Here is a 24,389-nt window from a genome sequence, read left to right as displayed (position 1 = left end):
CCCTTCCTGCCGTGGAATTGGAAGACTGTGAAACACTCCCCACTGGACATCTTCCCCTCGTCCCCAGCTGTTCTCCTGCTGAAGAACCACCCCCAGTGGACTCATGAACCAGTTATCAGTGCCTCTGGAGTCTGCCCCCTCTAAGCCTAGAGACACCATGTGCTCTTAGAGACACGTCCTCCGCTCCCCGGTGGCTCTGTTTAGCATGTCTCCGTGACATCGGTTCTGTTCCTGAAATGGGGGGTGGGGGGGGGGTAGGCCTCTTGTGTTTTATTTCCCTCTTCTCTTTGACACTATTTTCAGGAAAGTTCAGCTGAGTTTCTAACACTTCAACTTGCTTCCTCGGTTATTTTTTGCCTTCCCCATGAAATGGAAAATTAGCACCGTTTTCCAGAAATCCATGTCTTCCTTCCTTTCATCTTCTCTTAGCATTCCAAACTCCAACATTTGTTTTCCAAGCACATCCCACTAGATTTTGTCTGGTGAAGTATCCCACCGCGGAAGAGCTGAAATCAGGAAGTTAGGCATCTGCCGCTCACAGTAACAATGCCTACGTGCCCCTGAGTTAGATAATCCTACCCGGGACGGTCCCTGTCAGAGCCAATCCAATCCCTTCCTAATGTCGTGTTACACATTCTGGTGCACCTTGAATGGCTCACCTTTAGTGTGCCTCCTCTTGAGGTCCTAATTCCTGCCTTGGATAGGCCATTGCGGAGCAAAGACCTCAGAAGAACTGGATCCCACCGAGACTTTCTCAGACAAACTGTGCATATTATGCAGACCTCCCCAGTCTTGCCCTCTTAAATCCTCACTTTCTGGTTGCCCAGACTGACCCAGTCCTCAGTGACCATCACCCCCAGTGACTCTGCCCAGACCTCCCAGCGGTGGCTGTGAGCCTTGGCCCCGGACCCCGGGCTGTTTTCCCGAGGCCCCCCCCTCTCCTGTCCCCTGTTAGATTCCTCTGTCACCCTTCCTGCTTTGACAAAACCAAGGAATCTTATTTTAAATATTCTCCTTAGGAGAAGTTAGATTGAGGGCATCTCCTGCATAGCATGGCTCTGCTTCTGTCCCCTGCTGCTCCCTTCGTGACTCCCAGTCACAGGGACAGGCCCAGCGTCCCTGCGGGTTCTCGTTGGTCCCCGAGACAATGGACTACGGGCATGGCAGCTGTTTCTTAGCCTTTGGTGTTGCAATCACTTAATTCCATTTTTTGTCCCATCTTAACCATATTCTCTTTCTTATCAGGACTTGTAGTTTTATTTGTAGGTGAGTGAAGTTGACCACCTTGTGTGGCTAAAGCAATCGTTTGGGGGCTGGGGTTTCTGAAGGCACAAAAGTCAAGCTCACCAGCTGTACCTTCTCCCACAACGACCCCTTCCAGGCCCAAGACCTGGAACCCCACCCTCAGACTGGCAAGTCTCAATATTTCACCCGAGCACTACACCCAGGGCTGCCTTCTCAACCTGCCTGCCAGGACTCGTAATCAGCATCACAAATCAACATGCCCAGGACCACAGGCTTAATCCCCTCACTGCAGACTTGCCCCTCCCACGCCTGCCCCCCAGTGAGCTGTCCTCAGTTCCCAGTTGCTCAAGCTGAAAACTTAGATTTCATCCTTGATGTTTTTCCTCCCACGTCATCAGCAAATGCTGCCATCACGTCTCCGGCGTGCCCTCTGCCCATCTCTGTCCCCTGTTCAAATCCCTCCCCTTCTTTCACCTGACTTGTCTCCCTGCGCCCACTGCTGCCTTCCTACAGCCCCGGGGCCACAGAGGCTAGAGAGAATTTTTTTTTAATTTTTGTTTAACGTTTATTTATTTTTCAGACAGAGAGAGACAGAGCATGAACGGGGAAGGGGCAGAGAGAGAGGGAGACACAGAATCCGAAGCAGGCTCCAGGCTCTGAGCCATCAGCCCAGAGCCCGACGCGGGGCTCGAACTCACGGACCGCGAGATCGTGACCTGAGCTGAAGTTGGACGCTTAACCGAATGAGCCACCCAGGCGCCCCTAGAGAGAATTTTTAAAAGCATAGATCAGATCAGGTTATTCCTCGAGGAAGTCTTCGATGGCTTTCTCCTCCCCCTCAAATATAACTCGTCATCCTCCTACGGCCAACCAGTCCACCTGCAATGTCTCCCATCTGATCTCACCTGCTGTCTCCCACCCGGTCCACCATTTTTCAGCCACGTGGATTTTCTCTCTGTTCCTATAATGTGCACCTTCTTCTTGGGGGCTGCGCACGAGCCAGTCCCTTGTCTGAAATGTTCTCTCCTTGGATAGTTATATGGCTGGCTCTTCCCTGCAGATCTTGGCTCAAATGCCCCTCTTTAACGGGACTTGCAGTGACCTCTCAGTCAAGGTTAGCCCTCTCCCATCCTCAGTCCCTTTCCTTCAGATTACTTCACTGTGTGCCCGGCATCACGCTTATTCCACTAGCTAGAATGCTCTGGGCTGTTCATTGGTTCACTTGTTTATTACGTGTCCTAGAATTGCCAGCTTCAGGAGAGCGGTTAGCTGGCCGTGACAGTTGCCTCCCGTTGTCTACAACGGTGCCTGGCAGGGCAAGAAAGGAGGTCATCCTTGCAAATCTCAGGCACAAAGGGCTACGTGAGCCGTGAGTATCCCAGTTGCAAGAAGTGAGGCAACTCAGGGAAGTTGTGCTAAGAAAGGAGAAGATCCCGAGAACCAAGGAGACAACACAGAAAGAGCCCAGAAGAAGAGCACCGAAAACGGGTGTGGTGACACTGCCACTGGAAGCCAAAAGAGCAAAGCCAAACCCCTTCCCGTGTTTCCTGTCCCAGGAACCAACCACGCGTCCACCCATCATCACAGAAACCTGTTCGTCACATACAGCCACCTCCTCCCCTCCTCCCCAGCACCCCCGGTTCCTCCTCCCTTGATGCCGCTGACTTGGCCTCAGCTTCTTCATCTCCAGCCCGATCAGTGCCACAGTCGCACCTTTCCACACCCGTCCATCCTCTGCATAGGGGATCTTTTCAACACGGATCTTGTCACGTCAGGGGATTTCAGTCATGCCACTCACTGCTCAGAAAGCAAAGTTAGCGAGGGGCAAAGGAAGCACAACGCGACGTGAGTCTGGAGCACTTTGTGGTGCCATGAGGTAAGAAAGTGCTCAAAAATGAAAGAAGGAAGGAGAGGAGAGGGGAGGGGAGGGGAGGGGAGGGGAGGGAAAGCCATTTTATGAAATACCTGACCAATAGTCTCCAAACACGTCAGGGAGATGAACAAGTTATGAAGGACGGGGGAGCACGAGGACGAAAAGGTCATGAGCCCCTCACGGGATCCCGCTACAGAAAAGGACATACGTGTGAACCTGATGAAATCTGACTCATCTGTAGCTGAGCTAATAATACCAGACCAGGGTTAATGTCTTTGTCGTGTGTGCCAGCCTCACACAGATGTGGACATTAGACGGAGTCAGAGGAGGGGTGTGCGGGAACTGAGTGCTATCTTTGCAACTCTCTCGGAAGTCCAAAATTACGTCAAGTGAAAAACGTTTTACAAAGTTGAAAGGCCATCAACTAGCTTGCCAGGGTCACTAGAATAGAATCTGAATTGTTTGCTGTGGCACTGAACCCCCCCCCCGTGATCCCGCCTCCTGTTGCTGTCTGTCTGCTCCCCACCCGTCACGATCCCTGATGAAGGCCCCCCCCCCACACACACACATACGCAGATGCTACCACTATCCAACCACACTAAGCTATTGACAGGCCCCCTGAAGGCAGCACCTGCTTCATGCCCATGGTCCAGGGCCATCATCGCTCCTTCGTCTTGGGGCCTGGTGTTTCTCAACTCCTTTCTCATAATTCGACCCAAAAGTCACTTCCGGGTAACTTTTCTGAGCCTCCGCTTCCACCAAAGGCAGAACTGACGACTCCACCCCACAGCCCCCACCGCTCAGAGCCTGTGCTGACTTGCGCCGTGGGCCCTACTGCCTCAACTGCACAATCTCCCTCCACCGACTAGACCCATGGTGCCTGACGACGGGACTGATGTGTATTTATCTCTCAGTCAGTGCTAACTGTGTATATGGGGCTAGTTGGGCAGGAGGGTCTTCCTGGAGCTGGAAACTTGTCTAGCTAATCAGCATGTGAGACGGCACCTCTGGGGGTTCTGGCAGTGGGTCCTGGGAGCTGGTGCTCATCCATCACTGTCCTCGCCATCCAGAGCATGGGACTGCCAGCGGCCATCTGCAAAGGGCCGGCACAAAAGGTCACTTCCTGGGGACCTGTGAAAAAGCAGTGTCTACGCTAAAATGTGTAAACTATGAAGAAAAGCTTGCTACTCAAGAAAGTCAATTGTTCTCAGACGTATCCGAACAGGCCATTAATGTAAACAGGGTTACCGAAATATGAACACGAATTAGAATTACTCCTCGTTAAGTCAAGCCCTGTAATTAAGTCAAGCACTTTCTCTGGCCAGCTGAGGCTAATCCATATATTTAAAAGTAGGAAGCCTGAGTTCTTTTATAAAAATCTGAGGTTCACTTTTTTGTCCAAATTTTTACTAGACCTGCTCCTTCATGCTCCCATGAGCCCCAGTGACTGCGGGTTCTGGACCAACACCGCTCACGCACAGCACAGGACTCGGAGGTTCAGAAAGGAGGGTGTGGGTCTTGTGGTTCAGATTTGATCGCGGCATTGCCCCCAGACCACGCGCCAACTGTGGGAACACTTTAAGTCTGGTGTTTTCAGGGGAGTGAAGAGATCTTTTAACGTTGTTCCCGGCGTATATACTTTTCCGTATTGATTTCTCACAATTCCAAAATAGAGTTCACATAGCAGCGGGGCGATGGGTCTGGGATTTCAAAGCCTGCTCTTGATTCGAGGCACAGAACGTTTCATTTGCAGCTTCCACCTTGGCATCAGTTTCCCCAAGTGCACCTTCAATATTTGATCACAGGCATGAGAACAACTACATCTATTACTCCAGCCTGCGGCGCGAGGCTCACCCTTAATTCTGTTTCCTGTTAGTGCCGGATAAAAAGAGAAAGAAAGAAAACAAAGGAAATAGCATCTATTTCTCCGAAGAGAGGCCTGCTGCGTTTTGAAAGGGAAGCTTTTATTATTGAGTTTCTTTGTCCCGCAAAGCATTGCAGCGAGACCTATGAACAACTCTGCTGCTGGTTCCTTGTGTCTCCTGCTCAGTCTCAGCAACACCCGACTCGTCCTGCCTGGTTCTCTGTCAAGGAGAAGGCAGACGAGAGAAGCCTGGCATCTACCTGCTCGCAAAATATCTCCCAGTGACCTGTTTCGATGGGCCCTTTCTCCACCCCCCTGAGGTCACCTTGTAAAATCACCGATGTGATCACGGCCATGCTTGTTTTAGCTGCAGCTGCCCGCTTGACATTCCGTCATTGTGGAAGTATCTACCAATTCATCAGATACGTTCAGGGCATACTTAACCAACGATCGGTCCACCCAAACAGCCTACAGTCCTTTCTCCTACTTTGCCTACACCCCAGTCACCCTCCTCCCACCCCACTGGTCACCAAGTCCTGTGGCTGCCCCTCAGAAAGACCTCTGTGCCGTGTGTCCCCTTTTCCCGTTTTTAATACACTAATGCAAGATCAGCTTTCCTTTTCTACCCTGGAACTACAATTAAGAATGGCTTTTATATCCCTTTCCGGAAGGCTACAAGGGAAGGGACTAGGGAGGGGAAACAGATGGGTACCAGCCCCAGAAGCAAAAGGAAGCCCGTGGAGGATTAAAGGCCAGGATGAGCGGGAACAAAACGAACGCGGCTGCTCTCAGTTCCGTCACTCCTAAGATCCAGAGTAAGAGGGAGCCCAAATTCGGCGTAGCTGTGCAACTTTCTCCTTTGCTGAAAACCAAAAACTTTGCTCGGACCGAACAGAAACATTGAGGTGGAAGAAAAATTGATTGGACCATCCCCAAATCTGGAGAGACGGTCACAACCGGAGAGATGGGCAACCAAGATCTGTTTGCCTGGAGGAGGAGCCCTTGGAGCCGTCAGCCGGAAGACGCGCTTACACGGCGATTTGAACTGCTTGCTGGAGGCTAAGTGTGGAGTCCCAGAAGAGTAAGAAATCCCCGGAACCCACACCTTGGGGGGTGGGGGGAGCACACTCTCATGGGCTTTACTACCCAGAGCCACGCCAGGTTTTTACAGTGAGGCCCTGAGAAGGATCCCTCGCCAGGGCAGGGAGAAGGGAAGAATAATCATCACGAAATATGCCCAGACCTTCTCCCTGGCGAAGGTGTACTCCCCAGGGGACAACGCATCCCCCAAACTTTATCCCAGATGGGTCGGGAGCTTCAATCCTGCTCCAGACCCCTGCGAGCCTTTCTGCTTCACGAGGGGGAGAAGCAGCCAACAGGGCCAGACTTCCAGAAAACAAAATGAGGGAATCGAGGAAGAACCGGGGGGGGGGGGGGGGGGAAGGATGCGTCCACGGAGACACAGTGGTGAAAGTCACAGCCCCTAGACCCAGGCCGAGTCACTGAGACCCAAGCAGACCACACAACACGTGAACACTCCCATCCCTTATGCCTTCCCCCCAACCGCACCGGGACCCCAGCGGAACAGCGGAACAGAGCCAAGACCACTGCGAAACAGACCCCAAGAAGAGTTCCAAGGGACGCTAAAGACAACAGCAGAGACAAAAACACCAAAACTAGAGGAATTTTCAGACCCTGGCACCTACACTTAGAGCAAACACGGAAAAAGAAGCCCAACTCCTAACCCGTTTAACATAAACCTTCACACCCAAGACCTATTTGCCTCCATTCCTGTTACCCAGCCTTCAAAAAACAGGCAAGGTACGCAAAGGAGCGAGAGAAAGTAGTCGAAACAAGGCGAGCAGCATCACGATCAGACTCAGATGTGACAAAGATGCTGGAATTAGCAGGCAGAGAATTTTAAATAACTGTGATTCGTATGTTGAGTATTAGCACGTTTCAACAACTCTGATTAGGATGTTAAGTGGGTAAAGAGACAACAGGCAGAAGTGGATGATTCTATGGGCTGAATGTTTGCGCTCTCCCAAAAGTCCTATGTGGAGATCTTAACCCTCCGTGTGATGGCGTCTGGAGGTGGGGTCTCTGGAAGGTGATCGGGTCATGAAGGCAGAGCCCTCCCAAGCGGCAGAGCTGCCCCAATAAAGGAGACTTTACACAGCTCCCTTGCTCCTTCCACTGTATGAAGTCATGGCAAAAAGATGCCATCCTGGGGGCAGGCTGTCATCAGACCCCGAATCTGCTGGTGCCTTGATCTCAGACGCCCAGCTTCCACAGCTGTGAGAAACGCATTTCTATTATTTAAAAGCCACACAATACACGGCATCTTGTTACAGCAGCCCGAAAAGACTAAGACAATGGCTAATGTAAGCAGAGAGATGGAAATTCTAAGAACTGAAAGGAAATGCTAGGAATCAGAAACACGGCAACAGAAATGAAAAAACACTTTTTTTTTAAATTTTTTTTCAACATTTATTTATTTTTGGGACAGAGAGAGACAGAGCATGAACAGGGGAGGGGCAGAGAGAGAGGGAGACACAGAATCGGAAGCAGGCTCCAGGCTCCGAGCCATCAGCCCAGAGCCTGACGCGGGGCTCGAACTCACGGACCGCGAGATCGTGACCTGGCTGAAGTCGGACGCTTAACCGACTGCGCCACCCAGGCGCCCCGAAAAAACACTTTTGATGGGCTCATCAGTAAACTAGACACAGTCAAGGAAACAATCAGTGAGCTTAAGAATGTGCAAACAGAGGGGCGCCTGGGTGGCTCAGTTAGTTAAGCGACTGACTTCGGCTCAGGTAATGATCTCATGGTCCATGAGTTCGAGACTCTCATCAAGTTCTGTGCTGACAGCTCGGAGCCTGGAGCCTGCTTTGGATTCTGTGTGTGTGTGTGTCTCTCTCTGCTCCTCGTTCCCTCATGCGCTCTCTCGCTCTCTCTCTCTCTCTCTCTCTCCCTCTCTCTCTCTCTCTCCCCCTCAAAAATAAACAAACATTTAAAAAATTTTAATAAAAAAATAAAAATAAAGTAAAAAAATAAATAAAAAAGAATATGTCAATAGAAACTTCCCAAACTAAAAGAGGAAAAGAGTTAAAAAAAAAAAATGCAAACCAGAAAAGAACATCCAAAAGTTTTGAAACAATTTCAGAAGTCGTAATAGCAAAAGGAGAAGAAAGAATTGGGCAGAAGAAATATATGCAGTAATAATGGCTCAGACGTTTTCAAAATTAATGTCAATACCAAGCCACACATCGAGAAAACTCTGAAAGTACCACGCAGTACTAATACCAAAATACATGTGTACGCACACACACACAGACACACACACGACACACACACCTTGACGTGCCACACTGAACCTGTATAGAACCAAAGACAAAGATGGGGCGCCTGGGTGGCTCGGTCGGTTAAGTGTCTGACTTCAGCTCAGGTCATGATCTCACGGTCCGTGAGTTCAAGTCCCGCGTCGGGCTCTGTGCTGACAGCTCAGAGCCTGGAGCCTGTTTCAGATTCTGTGTCTCCCTCTCTCTCTGCTCCTCCCCCGTTCATGCTCTGTCTCTCTCTGTCTCAAAAATAAATAATGTTAAAAAAAAATTAAAAAAAAAAAAGAACCAAAGACAAAGAAAAAATCTTGAAAGAAGGCAGGGGGAAGTCTTGTCGCTATGAAAACATGAATAAGAATTGCAGTGCTTCTCATCAGAAAACAGAGTGAGCTATTTCAAGGGTTGGAAGAAAAAAACCAACCAGCCTAGAAATCTGTCCTTCAAGGAAATTATCCTTCAAAAGAAAAGGGAAAATGAAGACTTTCCTAGACAAACGAAAACTGAGGAAATTCACTGTCAGGAGATCAGCGCTGGAAAAAACGTTACAAGAAGTTCTCTCTCTAGGAAGAAAGAAAACAATATAGACTAGAAACTTCGGTCTATATTGTTTAAAAAGGAAGAGCATCTGAGAAGAAATAAACGACAGTATAATATTTTTATTATTCTGATTTTTGATCGATCTGAAAGGTAATTCTTTGCTTAAGGGAATAAGAGTAATTTGGTATTGTTGTGATTACAGCACTTAAGTGACAGGAGTGTACAAGGGGTAGGCGTAAGGAATTACACTACCTATAAAAGTACCTGTCCTACACATAGAAGTATTTCTACTATACATGGTAGGCTATAGTGCTGTTGGAAGATTGATTCAGTTTACTTAAAAATGTATATTGTTGGGGCACCTGGGGTCTCAGTCAATTAAGCGGCCGACTTCAGCTCAGGTCATGATCTCGCAGCTCATGAGTTCAAGCCCCACGTCAGGTTCTGTGCTGATAGCTCAGAGCCTGGAGCCTGCTTCAGATTCTGTCTCCCCCTCTCTCTGCCCCTCCCCTACTTGCTCTCTTTCTCTTTCTCTCTCTCTCTCAAAAAAATAATAAATCAATAAAGTAAAACAAAAATTTTTAATATATATTGTAAATGCTAAGGCAGCCACTAAAAATTATTAAAAGAAGTAACACGCTGACATGCCCAGAGAGGAAATAAAATGCTCAATTAAAACTAGAGATGGCAGAAAAAGAGAGAAATAAAAGAAATAATAATAATAATAATAAATGGTTGAAAACAGTAAAAATTAATCCAAATATATCTATAATCACTTTAAAGTCTATGGCCTCAAATTTAAGATACTAAACAGATGAATATAAGCGAAGGGAAACAAAAGTAATATAAAAACAGGGAGGGGGACCAAACATAAGAGATGCTTAATAGAGAACAAACAGAGGGTTGCTGGACAGGTTGTGGAAGGGGGGATGGGCTAAATGAGTAAAAGAAAAAGAAAACGAAAAAATAAATAAAATAGAAAAAAAAAGTGTATGGCTTCAGAAATTCCTTAAATGACAGAGATTCTCATATGGAATTAAAAAAAAAAAACTCAACTCTATATTGTCTACAAAAAAGAAAACCTACATAAAATATAAAGAAAGACTCAAGTTAAAATTGAAGGGATGGAGAAAGTTATATCGTGCTAACACGAACAGGCGGAAAAGCTGGAATAGCTATAATAATTTCAGAGAAAGTAGGTTTCAGAACAAAGAAGATTAACAGAGATAAAAAAGGACATTAAATAGTGAGGAAGGAGCCAATTCTCCAGGAAGACATAATGATAAGCATGAATATGCCACATGACAAAGCATCAAAAGATGTGAGGAAAAAAATGATAGAAATGAAAGAAGAAATAGTCCACTTCACTATTATAGTTGGAGACTTCAATACCCCCTGCCTGTAATTGATATATCAAGTGGGCAGAAAATCAGTAAATATATAGACAGCCTGAACAGCACCATCAATCAACTTGATCTAATTGACATGTTTTAGAATACTTCATTCAGTGATGCTAGAACACACATTCTTTTCAAGTTTATGGGAAACATTCACCAAGATAAGCCACATTCTGGCCATGAAAAATACCTTAACGAACTTAAAAAAATGGAAATCATACAAAGTATATTCTCAGACTACTATTAAATGAAATTAAAAATCAGTAACAGAAAGATAGCTGGAAATTTCCCCCAAACAATTGGAAATTAAACAGCATACTTATTGAAGATACCAGGTTTGCTAATGGGTTAAAATATCATAATTGGATTTGACCTTGGCCACTGGGATAGGGTGTTTGTTTTTTCTTTCTTTTTTTTTTTTTTTTTGGATAAACTTTGGAAATTGCTTTTAAATTTTTTCAGATTATACCTTATGGTCTTAAAATTAAGACTGGCAGCAAGAAAACATTAGATAATGTAAGATGTGATAATTTTATAACACGTTTGGACAAGATTGGTCTAACAATCTCCCTGACTTTTTAGGTTTTTATTGTAAAAATTCTGGAATGTATTAAAAAAAAGAGACTCCCTCACTAAATATTCATCTTGCAGATCTTATGGTTTCAGTTCTGTCTCCCTCCTGACAAATGAATTTAAAAGCATGTGTAAGTCTTATATTTTAAGCTTTGTTTTTTATCATTATTTACAAAAGCATTTTCTTGAGTTGCAAATATAGTTTCCCAACTTAAAGAATATCAAACTAAATGTATGTCTTTCTAGATGCATCTTTGTTCAGAAAAAAGAATATATGTACATTTAAATTAAAATCTTAATTCTTCTATGAAAAATAAATAAACAAACAAACAAACAAACAGCATACTTATAAAAAGCCCATAGACCAAAAAGAAGTCTCAGAAAAAAAATTTTTTTAACGTTTATTTATTTTTGAGACAGAGAGAGACACAGCATGAACAGGGGAGGGGCAGAGAGAGAGGGAGACACAGAATCGGAAGCAGGCTCCAGGCTCCGAGCCATCAGTCCAGAGCCTGACGCGGGGCTCTAACTCACGGACCGCAAGATCGTGACCTGAGCTGAAGTCGGACGCTTAACCGACTGCGCCACCCAGGCGCCCCAGAAAATTTTTTAAATATTTTAAACTAAATAAAAACGAGAATTCAGCTCAGCAAAATTTGTGGGATTCAGAGAAAGCATCAATGAACCAAAATGAAAGAATCAAAAAGCTGGTTTTTTGAGAAAATAAATAAAATTGATAAACCTTTAGCCAGGATAAGAGAGAGGAAGAGAGGGAGAAAAGAGAGAATTCAAGTTACCAACATAAGACTGATTCCTTGGGCATTAAAAGGACAATAAAGGAATATTATTAACAACTTTTTGCCCCAAAATTTGATAACTTAGATGAAATGAATGAATTTTTTGAGAGGCACAAAATAACAAAACTCACACAAAGGGAAATAGTCAACATAATTATCCTTATATCTACTAAAGAAATTGAATCAATAACTAATAATCTTTCAAAAAAGAAAGCACTGGTTCCAGATGGTTTCATTGGTAAATTCTACCAAACATTTATGGTAGAAATAATACTAATTCTCCATAATATCTTCTAGAAAATAAAATCAGAAGGAACACTTCATAACTTGTCTATGAGATCAACATTACTTTAATACCCAAACCAGATAAAACCATTTTTAAAAAGAAAGTTAAGAAAAATATTTCTTATGAATATAGATGCAAAAATGCTCAACAAAATGTTAGCTAACCAAACCCATCAATGTATAAAAAGAACTATATACCAAAACCAAGTGGGATTGATTGTAGGCAATATGAGTCTGGTTCAACATTCAAAAATCTATCAATGAATCAATATAATTCTCATATGAACATGCAAAGAAGAAAAATCATTTGATCATAATTTAACAAAATCCAATGCCTATTCATGGTAAAATTATCAACAAACTAAGAAGAGAGAAGAACATCCTCCAATTGATCAAGAACCTCTATTAGGAAACTAAAGCTAACATCCTACTTAAGGATGAGAGACCAGACACTCTCCCCCTAGGACCAGGAACAAGGCAATGATGTCCTCTCTCACCATTCGTGTTCGGCATGGCGCTGGAAGTTTTAGCTGGTGCAACAATGAAAGACAAAGAAATATGCATATGCAGATTGGAAACAAATAAGTAAAACTGTCTTTATTTACAGACATAACTGTGTATGTAGAAAAGCGCAACAAAAACAGGCCTAGAATTAATACACAAGTTAAACAAGGTCTCACAGTACATGCTTAAAACGCAGAAGTCGATTGCTTTCTTATAAACAACTAGAGTTTCAATAGACAATAAACAACTAGAGTTTCAAATCTAAAAGCACTCTGATGGTTAACTCCGTGTCCACTTGGCTGAGCCACAGTGTCTATATATTTGATCAAACATTATGCTGGATGTTTCTGTGAAGGTGTTTTGGGGGTGACATTAAGACTTAAGTCATTGCACTTTGAGTCAAAGCAGATTACCCTCCATAAGATGGGCGGGCCTCATCCAATTAGCTGAGGCTTTAATAGAACACGGTTGGGGCTTCTCTGAGGAAGAAGGAACTCTAGCTGCGGACTGCCTTTGGACTCAAACTGCAACTCTTCCCTGGGCTCCCAGCCTGCCAGCCTACCCTTCAGATTCTGGACTTAATAAGCCTCTACAATCATGTGGGCCGACTCCGTAAAATAAACCTCTCTCAATAGATGATGGGAAAATAGGTAGATGATGATGATGACGGATAGATACATAGAAACATAGATAATAGATATAGATAGGTGGTAATGATGAAGACTGATAGAGAGATGATAGAGAAAGAGAGAGAGAGAGATAGGAAGATAGATATAGACACACATCCTGTTGGTTCTACAAACCCTGATGAATATAAACACCAACTAATACAATACCAACAAAAAATTAAATAATTATGTATAAATTAACAAAAATATATATAGGGCCTACATGCAAAAAGTTATAAAATACTGATGAAGGAAATCAAAAAATATCAAAATAAATGGAGAGATACCCCATGTTCCTGATGGGAGGTCTCAATATCATTAAGATGACAATTCTTTCCAACCCAATCCATAGATTCAAGTTACCTTCAATCAAAATCCCACTAGACTATTTTGGGAATATCAACAAACTAATTGCAAAGTATATAGAAAAAGACAAAAAAACTAGAATAGGCAGCACTACAATACTAAAAAAGAAGAATGAGGTTAGAGGACTCACACTATTTGATTTCAAGATTTACTATAAAACCACATAAGTTAAGACAGCATAGTATTAATAAAAAAACAGACAAATAAGTCAATGGAACAGAACAGAGGGACAATAAATAGAGCTACATAAATATAGTTACCTGATTTTTGACAAAAAAAGGAAGGGAAATTCAGTATTAAAAAGATAGTTTTGTTCAAAAATGATGCTACAACGACTGAATGTCAATATTGAAAAAAATCTAACAGAGATCGTACAACTTTAACAATAATTAACTCATATTAGCTCTAAATGAAAAATGCAAAATCATAAAACTTTTCTAAGAGATTATAGGTGAAAAACCATGAAAACTTGAATTTGATGATGAGGTTTTAGATTCAACAGAAAAAGTATGATCCATGAAAGAAAAAACTGAATTCATAACTTGGACTTTATTAAAATTAAAAACTTCTGCTTTGTAAAAACACACATTAAGTGAATAGAAATATAAACCACAGGCTGGGAGGAAATATTTTCAAAACACTATCTGATAAAGGACTTCTACTGAAAATACACCAAGAAGCTTAAAAGTCAAAAATTAGAAAATAACCCAATTTTTAAAATGGATAAAAGATGGGGCACCTGGGTGGCTCAGTCAATTAAGCTTCCAACTTCATCTAGGATGTTAGAATGACCCAGGTCATAACAGTTGAGAGTTGAGACATACACTCATGGTTAGCTTAATATAGATGCAAATGGCTTCACCAAGAAATATTTACAGATATGTGTTTATGCACAAGTTGATATTCTCACATATTTTTCCTTTCTCTGTCAGATGACAGAACCCGGGAACACCACCACCCTGTAAGAAGAAACACATCCAGCACCACATCCTGGTTTCTAATACCGTTCTGCAATGAGACGACCCAGGGATCCTTGGAGAAATGGTTGATTCTAGGACTGGGGCAAGAAATACACAAGAGGAGCCTTGAGCATCTTGTAGTACAAGAGGCAAGGAAGTGTTAAATAATAATATAATTAATTAATTAAAACTATGACTTGGGGTGGGGCACCTGGGTGGCTCAGTTGGTTAAGCGTCCGACTTCAGCTCAGGTCATGATCTCACAGTCCAGGAGTTTGAGCTGACAGCTCAGAGCCTGGAGCCTGCCTGGGATTCTGTGTCTCCTTCCTTCTCTGACCCTCCCTTGCTCATGCTTTGTCTCTCAAAAATACATAAATGTTAAAAAAATAAAATAAAAAATATACAAAACCTATGTCCAGGGGGTATATCAAAAAGTCACCGGAGCCAATTAAAATAGCTCTCAATGGTCAAAGCTGGACCAATTTGAGCAACAAAGTGAGTAAAGTAGTATTAGATAATGACCCAAAGTATAGAATATCCATGAGTCCACACTGATATAAAAAAAAATGATCAAATACATAAATTAATGGAGGAGAACAGAAAAGTGTCCCAGGCACAATAATTCCAAATAACTTAAAGAGATACTCTGTTTCTAAGAGGTAGAGCATAACTCTCCACTCAAGCATGGGCTTCCCTCCCATAGAGTAGAGTACGCAAGGATAGGGGTAACTTTAAAGAAACAAAATTATGACCTCCCCAAGTGCTCAAACTTAACATCAGCAGTCACAAGTCATGGTGACAGTGTGTTCCCTTGATATGATGGGGTACAAATGGTATTTGACATCTGTGGTCTTTCTCCCCCAAACCTATAACCCCAGTCTAATCACGAGAAAAATATTAAACGAATCCCAGTTCAAAGACATTCTACAAAATACCTGACCAGCATTCCTCAAAACTGTCAGGGTCATCAAAAACAAGGAAAGCCCGAAAAAAAAAGCAGAGCCCAAGGAGGAAGGACAGCTAAATGAAATGAGGTATTCTGAATGGGATCCCGGAACAGAAAAGGAACATTTGGTAAAAACTAAGAAATTCTGAAAAAAGCGTGAGCTTGCGTTAATGATAACATCAGTATTGGTTTGTTTAAATAAGCTATAACAATATACAGTCGAGAAATTCCTTAATCTTTCATTTATTTTATCTACTTAATTCTTACTTAACTCAATTGTGTAAGCTCTTTTAAATTGTTCAATTCTGGAACATTATAAAGAAAACCAAATTGACAGAACACAGCTTAATTTACTCAAATCTCTCTTCATTTGAGACTGTGTCTTAAGTCACAATGGGCATAATTAGTTTTAGAATCATTAATACACACTCTGCTTCAGGGTGCCTGGGTGGCTAAGCTGGTTAAGCATCTGACTTCAGCTTAGGTCATGATCTCACGGTTTGTGAGTTCGAGCCCCACGTCGGGCTCGGTGCTGACTGCTCAGAGCCTAGAACTTGCTTTGGATTCTGTGTCTCCCTCTCTCTCTGCCCTCTCCTGCTCTCTCTCGTGCTCTCTCTCTCTCTCTCTCTCAAAAATAAATACACATAAAAATGCACACTCTTTTTCATACACATGCAAACATTTTCATTTCTGGGTTCTAAGTTTTCAAGTTTTGTTGGACTGGCACCTTCCATGCATGTATCACATGAGCAAAGTCCACTTTTTTAAACAAAAACATTACAAAACTATTTATACCTAAATACCGATTTGGATTTTGTGTATGCTTTTTGCTACATATCATTAGCAAGCCTGAGTTCATACCCCATGACTGTGTAGGATGCAGATTCAACATTTATTTGATTTGTGTGCTAAGGACCATATTAATTTTTAGTTGAGAGTCATTTGTTGTTTTACTTAACTCTTCTAATAAATATTGTATCTCGTCAAAATAAAATCTGATTTCTCTACCGGCATCTATTTGGTATTCCCTTCAGGTGTTTGAGAATGATTGAAAGGTCAAATTTGATAAGATATTCCACCTCTGGGAAGATAAAGAAAATAACATATATAATTATTGCATTCATTGCTACAAATATGGATATAATTGAGTCATGACTCCCAGTAACAAATGGATTTTCAGCTAAAATTCTGGTTTGTAAGCTCTCCTCTTGACTAATATAGTCTTAGTGCCTTTACCATAGTCCCTCAACTATCTTTTAAATCAATGCCTAAAACTCAAAGTATTTATCTTGTCTCTTACGTAAGTCAAAACCTATACATTTTACAACAGATATAAAACCAATGACATAACCACTCCTTTTGAAGTCCCTGTTTTCTTTTGTATGATAGTTAACATCACATACCAAAAACGTTAGTTGTTCGACAGGACATTTGTCCTTGGTACAATCTAGTTTAAGTGAGTAGTGTTTACTTTTTTAAACATTTATGTATGATTTTTTTCTCTCACTGTTTTATCCATTAAAATATGGATCTCACTTGAATTTTCCATCCTTGATCATGTTCACATGCATTCATTTTTTTCTATATTCCACATCCAACCATTCTATCATCTCATTTTGAAATCATATGTACAAAACTAAGAAATGTCTATCATTTTCTATAAATATTGTACTAGTGGCATCACACAGAAAAAACATTATCATGTTTGCTGAATATTGGACAGAACATTCTTTGAGAAACACCACCTCCGTGTATTTCAATGTTCACGTGTCTTTCTTGAAGATTCTTGGTTGTTTGTTGTACAGATTTCTTTTCATGGTAGTAATTACACCTGTGTGATTTTTATGTGCAAGGGATGTTTTGTGTTCTTTTTAAAAAATTTTTTAATGTTTATTTTTGAGAGAGAGACAGAGAGAGAGACAGAGCATAAGTGGGGGAGGGGCAGAGAGCAAGGGAGACACAGAATCCGGAGCAGACTCCAGGCTGTTAGCACCGAGCCTGACGCGGGGCTCAAACTCACGGACCGCAAGATCAGGACCTGAGCTGCAGTGGGTCACTTAACCAACTGAGCCACCCAGGAGCCCTGGGATGTTTTGTGTTCTTATAATTGAGAACTCGGATGTTTCCAGCCACAAATAACATGGTGGCGAAAGCTAAGTCATAAAAAGTAGAAAAGTTACAAAATACTTTGCCTTTCTTTTTTTTTTTTTTTTTTTTTACTTTTTATTAAATTCAATTTTGTTAACATACAGTATAATATTAGTTTCTGGTGTACAATTTAGTGATTCAACACTGTTTTTTAACATAGTACTGAAGTCCTAGCCACAGAAATCAGACAACAAAAAGAAATAAAAGGCCTCCAAAATGGCAAGGAAGCAGTAAAAATTTCCCTATTCACAGACAACATGATATTCTATACAGAAAACCCGAAAGACTCCACTAAAAAATTGCTAGAAGTGATATACAAATTCAGTAAAGTTGCAGGATACAAAATCAATGTACAGAAATCGGTTGCATTTCTATACACCAATAGTGAAGAAGCAGAAAGAGAAATCAAGGAACTGATACCATTTACAATTGCACCAAAAACCGTAAGATACCTAGGAATAAACGCAGTCAAAGAAGCAAAAGATCTGTACTCTGAAAACTATAGAACACTTATGAGAGAAACTGAAGACACACAAAAAATGGAAAAACTTTCTATGCTCATGGATTGGAAGATCCTATATTGTTAAAACGTTGACACTACCCAAAACAAACTACACATTCAACGCAGTCTCTATCAAAATACCACCAGCATTTTTCACAGAGCTAGAACAAACGATCCTAAAATGTGTATGGAACCAAAAACGACCCCCGATAGACAAAGAAGTCTTGACAAAGCAAACCAAAGCTGGAGGCATGACAATTCCAGACCTAAGCTATATTACAAAGCTGTAATCATCAAGACAGTATGGTACTGGCACAAAAACAGACACATAGATCAATCGAACAGAATAGAAACCCCAGAAATGGACCCAGAACTATATGGTCAACTCATCTTCCACAAAGCATGAATGAATATCCAATGGGAAGAAGACAATCTCTTCAACAAATGGTATTGAGAAAACTGGACAGCGACATGCAAAAGAGTCGGGCCACGTTATTTATTCCTTCACTTACTTGTTTGTTTGTTTCTTTGTTTGTTTGACAGCACTAGGGATTATCAAGCTGTGCCTTAGTGCAGGCGTTGGGGCTTGCCCATGGTGCTCTCGATGTATAAAGCCCAGACGTTCACCAATTCACAGCTAACTGGATGTTGTTCACAAGCCCATCATCTGTCATTTTCACATGGCTGATGGCCAAGGCCAGACACAGCACCCTCTTCATCTGGGATTTGATCGTGGACTTCACTTCATCCCCTTTGGCCATGATGTTCTCATGGGAGGTCAGCAAAGAGGGGAATTTGCCAGCCTTATTCAGTCCTGGACCAGGATTCGTGGGATCTGCTTGAGCACAGATTCTGAAGCCAAAACGGCATCATACTTCTAATCCAGCTTCTTGACTAAGTTTTTATTTCTGCTGAGTTTCGTTGGTGCCCCGATGTCCATGTGGGGAACACCACAGCCTTGGCCTCATTGCAGGGCTGCTGGTCCCCCAAAACACAGACAGAGAACGTAGGGCAGGGAGTGGACTTCAGCCTGATGATGCCTGAGAAGCGTTTGTTCTTCTGAGGTCAGAGGTCTTCAAGCTGACCTACAGCTCCCCCATCTCCAAAAACTTCCTGCGCTTGTGCTGGTTGGCGTGAGGGACTCACGACGTCACCTGGTACAGGGTGCCCTGGGGGGACTCTTCTGCTCCCAGTGACTGGCTCCACAATAACCGGGGAAGACTGGGCCACTTTCTTACACCACACACAAAAATAAAATACTTTGCCTTTAAACCTAAACTATAAAAGTTGGTCTCCGTACTTTCTTTTTCCGCTAGAAATAATTTAATTTTGATGTAAAACACTAAGTGTTCTGTCAGACCTACCGAAGGGAAAATCTGATTCACCAGTTTGAATCAGACTGTTTGCTAGAAACATTCACACACTATCAAGACGATGTGCGGAGGTCTCCACGTTCTTGCCCAACTTACCAGTGTCGTGAATGTCCCCTCATCACGGCAGCAGGCGGGGCTCTGTCTGCGGCTTCTGGTTGCAGATTTGGTAAGAATTCCTCTTTTCCATTTCCATTGTTTGATCCAAACTTCGACCTTCCCTTACTAACAAATAAAAGATTTTTATCTGACCTCCTTTTCTATTTGGTGAGAATAACTTTATGCTCATTTTCATTATTGTTTCACTAATTAAATCTAATTATAAAATTTATAATATCCTGTTTGTAAATTTCATGCGAGTCACACTTGACAAAAGTCTGCTTAATTTCCTTGTTTCCAGATTGCTTTTTCAATCGAAGCAGGGCACCCTCTGAAAAACTTACTTCTGTTTTTAGCTTTTCATTTCTGAGCCCTGTTTCCATATTCTGTTTCCACAAATACACAAAAATTAATTTACATTTTATTCTCCATGATCTAAAGTAACTTTTTACCTTATAATATGTATTTCAGATTAAAATATACAATAAAATGTTACTTGAATGTATACATTTGAATAAACTTCCACCAAAATATAAATTAAGTCATGAAATATGGAAGTCTGTAAATGTTTTGAAATAATGTTAAGAATTTATAATTTGGGGGCACCTGGGTGGATCAGTCTGTTAAGCGTCTGACTTCGGCTCAGGTCATGATCTTGCAGTTCGTGGATTCCAGCCCCACATCGGGCTCTGTGCTGACAGCTCAGAGCCTGGAGCCTGTTTCAGATTCTATGTTTCTCTCTCTCTCTGCTCTCCCCTATTCGCAAAAATAAATAAACATTAAAATTTTTTTCTTAAAGAATTTATAATTAAAAAACATGTTTTTAGTGTTTATTTATTTTTGAGAGAGAGAGAGAGAGGGAGAGAGAGAGAGGGGCAGAGAGAGGGGGAGACACAGAATCTGAAACAGGCTCCAGGCTCTGAGCTGTCAGCACAGAGCCCAACGCAGGGCTCGAACTCACACACCATGAGACCATGACCTGAGTCGACGTCAGACACTTAACTGACGGAGCCACCCAGGTGCCCCAAGAATTTATAATTTTAAAATACTTGTATTTTCCCAAAGAGTTCTTTTCCTAAAATATTTAAACTAATTTTTTCAAAATATTTTTAAATTTTATTTATTTACTTTGAGAGAGAGAGAGAGAGAGAGAGCAAGTAGAGGAAAGGCAGAGAGAGAGAGAGAGAGAGAGAGAGAGAGAGAGAGAATCCCAAGCAGGCTCCACACTGTTAGCACAGAGCTGGACACAGGGCTCTATCCCACGATCCTGGGATCATGGGCTGAGCCAAAACCAAGAGTTAGACACGTAACCGACTGAGCCACCCAGGTGCCCCTAAATTAATTTTTTAAATTAAAGGTCAAACACACATCATAATTAATAAAGTCAAGAATTTTATATCCAAGTTATACAAATAAAGCTGTAATTATATAAATTTCTAAACTATAATTTAATCCTATTAAATGGTTTATACATATAAAGCTACTCACAATTCTTGCATCGAAATCCTTCCACAAGCCAATGAGTAGATTTGCCATCATGCTTCCCATCATGGCCCACTACACCTGGCACTCCGCCAAGCCCCTCTAGCAGCTCCCTCACTGCAAAGCCTGGGGCAACTCACACCCCCTTTCTGGCACTCAGAGCCTTTTCTTTGCTCTTAAAACACAGATCCAATGTGAGGAAGTTTATGTGGGGGCCTGATGGTGTCAGTCACCAGATAAGAGGTCTGGGATTAAGGGTCACGCTGCACAGAGAGACAGGTGCTGAATGGGAAAGATGCCGTGTGTCCCTAAATAAATGTGTGGTTTGCTGTGGTTATTCTATGCACAGCCCAGCAAGGGGCCCTCTTGCCCTGATCCAGGGTCAGCACTGCCTGGGTGTACCCTCTACAGAGCCACACACACAGGTGACGAGGGGCCACACAGAGTGACGCTTAGGGAGGGATCTTTGTAAGAGCCAGAGCCATGATGTCCACAGCCCAGATGTCCATTAACAGCAGGATAGCTGAATAATTTGTTATGCAGTCACACAACAGAATTCCAAACAGCCACGAAAGCTAAAGAACCACACACAACGACGCAAGTGACCATCACCCACGTGCGGGGAACAGAAGAAGCCAGACGCAGAGGGAAACATACTGATTGATTCCATTTACCGAGAACGGCGTGTGGGCTCAGGATGCTGCCTGCCAGGTGTACCCGCAAAGAGGAGCTGACAAAAGTCAGCATGTTGATGGTCTTTTTTTGAAAATTTTTATTTTATTTTTGACAGAGAGAGAGAAAGAGAGAGAGACAGAGCATGAGGGGGACCCAACTGAACCACCCAGGCGTCCCGCATGTTGATGGTCTTTAAGGGGAGGGGAAGGGCAGTGATCTGGAGGAGGAGAGGGGCTTCCGGAGGGCTGCAAACATTCTTGCTATGATCTGCATGTTTGCGTCCCCCCAAAATCCGTATGTTGAAAATGAGCAAGGTGATGTAATTAGCGGGTGGGGCTCTGGGGAGGTGATGAGGTTCCTAAGGTGGAGCCCTGACCAATGAGATTAGTGTGCTCACAAAAGAGGCCCAGAGAGCCCCCTCCCCACTTCTTCTGGGTGAGGACAGAGCGATTAAGTCTGCGATCTGGAACGCCTGGTACCACACTTGTACCGGGAAATCAGACTTCCACCCTCCAGAACATGGAAAAATACATTTCTGTTGCTTATAAGCCACCTGGCGGGTACTTTTTTATAGCAGCCTGAGTGGACCAACACAGTCTTCTCTCTGAATTAGGTGGCCGGTGACAAGGTGACACGGGGATGTTTCATAGTGTCATCTCCTAAATGCCACATTTATGGTTGTGCACTTCTCTGTGTGTGCATTCTACTTCAGGAGAAAAAAAAAATTTTTTTTAAGTGAATGAAGGGTTAAAAAAAGGAGAGACACTCTAGACTATTTATTTATTCATTCAGCAAATATTTGTCGACACTGTATGCCAGGCTCCTTGTAAAATGTTCAGAAGCAAATTCAACATCTGAGGCTCTGCTCTGTGCTATAAGCAGATATCCCTGAACGGTCCCTCACTCCTCTCAGCTATGGCCAGAAATACTGCAAAGGACAGGACACACAAGTCCGCACCTTACAACCTGGAGCCTGCCAGAATCAGGGCTCTTTCTAATTGTATCCCGAACAGAAGATACAGGCATGTGTCACAGTCAAACTGTCAGCATCCTTCCTTAAATAACCTGCGGCCCCATGCCCTCCATTCCCCACAGGGGCAGGGGACGGGAGGAAGGCACAGCCACCCTCCCAAACTGGCCTGGTACAGAACCTTCCAGAACAAGGGACACCAGGTTTCTCAAATCTCCCTTGTTCTTAAAAAAATCTGTCAGTTTTGGGGTGCCTGGGTGGCCCAGTCAGTTAAGCGCCCAACTTCGGCTCAGGTCACGAGCTCACAATTTGTGAGTTTGAGCCCCATGTCGGACTCTGTGCTGACATCTCGGAGCCTGGAGCCTGCTTCAGATTCTGTGTGTGTGTGTGTGTGTGTGTGTGTCTGCCCCTCCCCAACACGTGCTCTCTCTCTCTCTCTCTCTCAAAAATAAACATTAACTTTTTTTTAAAAAATCTGTCAATTTTAGGCAGGGTTTCTACCAACTTAATTTTGAATTTATTATTTCAGCAGGTGATCGTGGTGAAAAAATGTTAAATACAACATAAGAAATCATTTCTCGTATTTCCAGTGGGACAAAATACCACACATCAATTACTCTTCTTAAATCAATACGATGGACAGCATATTTTCTAGTGGACCAAGCTTCTTGATAATTCCAAATGGACACCAAAAGCCAGGCTCCAATGAATGTGTTCGTCATAATCCCCACAATCCTATTACATTCAGGAAATACAGAAAGAAGGTAGAGTGAGGGTAGCTGAAATTCATAGACCAGAGCCAGTGGAGGTGATCAGCTCGGCCTCTGCCAGGGGAGCAGACAACATGAATTCAAACCCTCTAAAACACCACGAAGGGGTAACTTCCATGAACTAGCTCCATTGTACGCGGCCACCTTGGGACACTAGCAGGGAAACATTATGCGTGCCACTTCTGCTCAGAAAAGTCCAAACAAGCAAGCTTCATATACGTGAACCACACTTGGATCTTCGTAGCTTATCTGCTATTATTGTTTTCCTGTAATTCTCAATGTCTTTCTCCCTCAGAGAGGGAGACAGCTAATTGAATACCTGTGAACACCCCCATGGACGGCATAAAAAGATTGTGCAGTCTAGGGGATGAAGTACATTTTATGACAAAGATACAAGCTCAAATACCTATAAAAGCCTATTATCTGAAGAATGCTTTCTCTGTTTAAAACTCTGCACCTATAGGGGCGCCTGGGTGGTGCAGTCGGTTAAGCGTCCGACTTCAGCCAGGTCACGATCTCGCGGTCCGTGAGTTCGAGCCCCGCGTCAGGCTCTGGGCTGATGGCTCAGAGCCTGGAGCCTGTTTCCGATTCTGTGTCTCCCTCTCTCTCTGCCCCTCCCCCGTTCATGCTCTGTCTCTCTCTGTCCCAAAAATAAATAAACGTTGAAAAAAAAAATTAAAAAAAAAATAAATAAAACTCTGCACCTATAAAGGGTTATTTTACAACAGAACATTATTACGTTAAGGCATGCCACCATCAATAAAGTAATGTTTAGGCACAATTCAAAGATTTAAAAGTCAAGAGAATTAGGAAGAAAGTTCTAATTTCAGCATAATGCTTTCCTGTATGTATAGAAAGCCTCTTTTAATGGAATTATTACTCACGTAATCTTGGATTTCTTTTACACTGTTTCACTAAGATTATCCCAATTAGAAGTACTGTCCTTGTTCTTTTGTAGAAGTTAAAACCACTCCGTAGAGGACCTCAAGGTAAATAAGATTAATTAAGACTAATCTCC

The 24,389-nt window shown here is 42.7% G+C and overlaps 1 protein-coding gene, 1 long non-coding RNA gene and 1 pseudogene across 3 annotated transcripts in view; all 3 read right to left on the bottom strand.

Annotated features, from left to right (window-relative positions):
- MED10 (mediator complex subunit 10) overlaps positions 1-24,389 on the bottom strand; it is a 175,424-nt gene that overhangs the window by 79,765 nt on the left and 71,270 nt on the right. The window lies entirely within an intron of this gene.
- On the bottom strand, positions 1,936-20,142 carry LOC123380548. The gene is made up of 3 exons (XR_006586457.1): positions 20,081-20,142; positions 19,475-19,600; positions 1,936-4,249 (listed from the first exon to the last, which is right to left on the bottom strand). It is a non-coding gene; the product is annotated as an uncharacterized LOC123380548 (long non-coding RNA).
- LOC101099616 lies at positions 18,365-19,479 on the bottom strand (annotated as a pseudogene).

This window comes from Felis catus, chromosome A1 (genome assembly GCF_018350175.1).
Source record: "Felis catus isolate Fca126 chromosome A1, F.catus_Fca126_mat1.0, whole genome shotgun sequence".
In the NCBI taxonomy this organism is placed as follows: Eukaryota; Metazoa; Chordata; class Mammalia; order Carnivora; family Felidae; genus Felis; species Felis catus.
The sequence above is the reverse complement of the archived record's forward strand: the minus strand, read 5'-3'. Positions and strand labels throughout refer to the sequence as shown.